Source organism: Apostichopus japonicus, chromosome 9, assembly GCF_037975245.1.
Source record: "Apostichopus japonicus isolate 1M-3 chromosome 9, ASM3797524v1, whole genome shotgun sequence".
Classification (NCBI taxonomy): Eukaryota; Metazoa; Echinodermata; class Holothuroidea; order Aspidochirotida; family Stichopodidae; genus Apostichopus; species Apostichopus japonicus.
The window spans coordinates 33,686,198-33,689,557 of record NC_092569.1 but is presented as its reverse complement, the minus strand read 5'-3'; the positions used below and the strand labels follow the sequence as shown (position 1 = coordinate 33,689,557).

General features: G+C 31.9%; 1 protein-coding gene across 1 annotated transcript in view; it reads right to left on the bottom strand.

Moving 5' to 3' along the window:
* LOC139973187 (uncharacterized) overlaps positions 1 to 3,360 on the bottom strand; it is a 207,771-nt gene that overhangs the window by 76,765 nt on the left and 127,646 nt on the right. The gene's annotated exons all lie outside the window — the stretch shown is intronic.

Below are 3,360 nucleotides of genomic sequence, written 5' to 3'. Positions count from 1 at the left end.
TGTTACCAACCCAAATCTCAGATGGGGGGGCACTCGGGGGGCACTAGGTTTTCCAGGGGGTGCACGTGCCCCCCCGGAGCCCCTTGGCGACGCCACTGATTGAAAGAATTAGAGAATGTCGAAAACCACCAGCTATGCATTTTAAACAGTTTGTTTGCCGACTTCGAAATTCCTACAAATGTTTCCAAAAATGTCCTTTTAATTAATTAAAGACCTCATTTTATAAATGTTATTTTGTGTTATTTATGTGGCTATAATAATCCTATAATCCTATAATTCCCAGTATTCTCATCTTTGTACTGTTTGCTAATAATTAACGTCCACCTTGATCTGTACATATTTCCTACTGTATTTTATTTTACTACAGTTAGAGGGTGTATTTATAAAGTCATTTTATCATTCAGTTTGGTTGTGTCGCTGATTATTTACTATTTGAGTAACATTATCAATAGTTACATACATTTTGTGTAGTATATTGTCAAGAATCTCACATTTTAAAATAAGCAACACGAACGATCCAGGTCCACATATATTTAAGAATCTTTATCAAAGGAAGCTTAGAAAGAAATGTGATAATTTTTATGATAAATCAAGTAAAATCAGGTGATGCCACTTTCTAGTACTAAAGGTCAGTTTGAATGTGCTATTTTCCGTCCAAAAAAGCAATGCAATTATTAGTTTTTTTGTGAACTTAGGACCACATGTTATTGTATATTTAAATTTAAATGAAATTGATTATATTCCTAACAAAAGGACTGTGTACTCAACAGAGCACATGCTATCCCATTTGTTGGGATTTGTTTCAGAAATCATGATCAAACAACCATGGGCTCCTGAATAAAATGATTGCATGATGAGGAACATGGCAACCTAGCACCCCCCCTCTCCCAAACACACAACCTTTCCCAAATATGAGAGAAAGTAAATAATTAGCATGATATAATGTTAACTTTTACTGATGCTATTAATTAATGACAAGGCTAAGTCCAATGTTGCGGGTAGGAAGGGGCTGCGGTTTTTTTTGAGGGGGGGGGAGGGGATAATGGGTTGAGACATAAAGTAAGAAGATGAATATTACTTCACAAAATGATTATTTTAAAGATAAACTCATCGAGTGTTTTGAAGGCTTGACACACATCCTAATCCTTTGAGAGCAGGCATCACTACTTATGTTCGCTAATCCATTTAGACAAATGTCTTTCAAATGCAAATATATGTGAAAATATGAAAGAAGAGCTTCAAGTTTTCTTACCTAAATGATTCAATATTATCTCATATTTAGAACATTGTTGCAGAATGCACTATATATTAAATGTCAATATTTTATAGTTATCAAATTCACAATATTACAAACAGAAAAAAAGACAGAAGGTTAGTAACAGAATAAATATCAGGGCTTTAAAACCTTTTTTTTTTACTTCAAATGTTTGTTATTGAATTGAGTAGTTCGTTGTGACTGTATTGTAGTTCACATATAGCTTTAGCTGAGTTTTTCAAGCACTGTAGTAGATTATTTGTGGTTGCTAAATGCGGTTTTTCTCCTCTGATTGATGGGGCTCTCAATGACTTAGTATTTTTAGACTTCCTGCTTTATTAATTTTTCCAAAAACAGACTTAAACAACACCTAACTTAACCTCTCTTGCTTTATTCTAAGTTGATGAAAAATGACAATAACAACACTAGGAGGCTTTGTCACACTTTGAAATGGCCGCGGTAGAAGTAGTATATATATATATATATATATATATATTTATATATATATATATATATATATATATATATATATATTAATACCACTGAAAATACGTTTTGTAACTTCAAACGCCTACATGTTATTTACAAAGTTGAAGTTAGCAGTTACACTCGATACTTTTGTATAAGTTTTTATTTGGGACATTCTCGTATAACTTTTCGACACTCTAATATTATTTTGACACGCTTAAATTATTTATAGACATACTTAAACTAGTTTAGACATGTTTATATTACTTTGAACATACTCCTTTATTTTGGACATGTCTATATTATTTTGGACATTTGGACACACAACGAATGGCGTGAAATTTAACGCCAAAATGTTCACTACAATTATGAAATTAGCAGTTACATTTGACATGTTCATCTAATTTTTTGGGACATGCTCATTTTATTTATGGACATACTTATATGAGTTTCGACATGCTTATTTAAACATAGACATTCTTCTATTTGGACATGCTTATATACCGTACTACGACCAGTGTAAAAGAAAATTTGTCGGAACATTCTTCGACGTTTTGAAGTACGATTTCTAAATGGTTACAAAACTGAGTGTTTGTCGTTATCATTGAAAGAGCCCTTCTATTCGATTTCAAAAAGTACACGCTTTGCAGGAGAATCTTTACATAATTTACTGAAATGTTTATTTATGGATTTGATAAGCGTATATTTTAGCAATATCCGTCGATATTAATATCATCATTTATCAATTAATATCCTTTGTGGGAAGACTATTTGGTTGTTATAAATTGCTCTAGTGGGCTGATATGTGAGGGTTAAGGATTATGGAAAATGGTCCGGTAAAGTGCCAAAAAAATATACTCATCAATCTCCTTAAATGGAAACGTAAAACATCCTGTTCTCTGAGATAAAGATACGACCCGTGTAAATATGAATCTTTGAGAAATTTCTCTGCCGATATAGGTAGAAATACTACAATCAAAAACAATAAACATGTTTTTGAGTCACCTAAAATCAATAACAATGTTAACAATCCTGTCTGTACGAAACAAAAATAATGTAACTTCATGGACAAGGATAATACGTCGAGTCCGTTTATCTTGTTCTCCTTTCTTGATATATGTTCTACGTCATTTGAATTGAATTTAATGTATTGTCCACAATCGGAAATTCGGCTTACAAATTCGGTAAACGGAAGGAAAAAGAGCAATAGTATAACATTGATGTTGGTTCTACATATTAAGGGATACAAAACAGTCGGTTTTTCACATCGCATTTTCTTATCGTTTTAGTAATTTGCATCCATAAATGAACACAAAGCTATGATATTTTAGAAGAAATTCTAGTCACATTTTAGGTAATCTACTTTGAGGAAAGAGCGGATAGGGTAATTTCAATGAAATATGTGGGTATTAGAGACTTTGCTAACATCTTATCAGCCTTTGTTTATTTTATGTTTTCTAACAATTGTTATTTCTATTTACTAATACTCAAGGTTTACTCCTATACTTCCTATTTCGACATTGCTTGAATTTATTTGTGAACTAAAACTTGAAGTTGAGAGAAATTTATACCAGATATTCGATGAAGATAATGTGTTTTATATATGAACGCCAGTTTTTTTTTGTAATGTACAACGC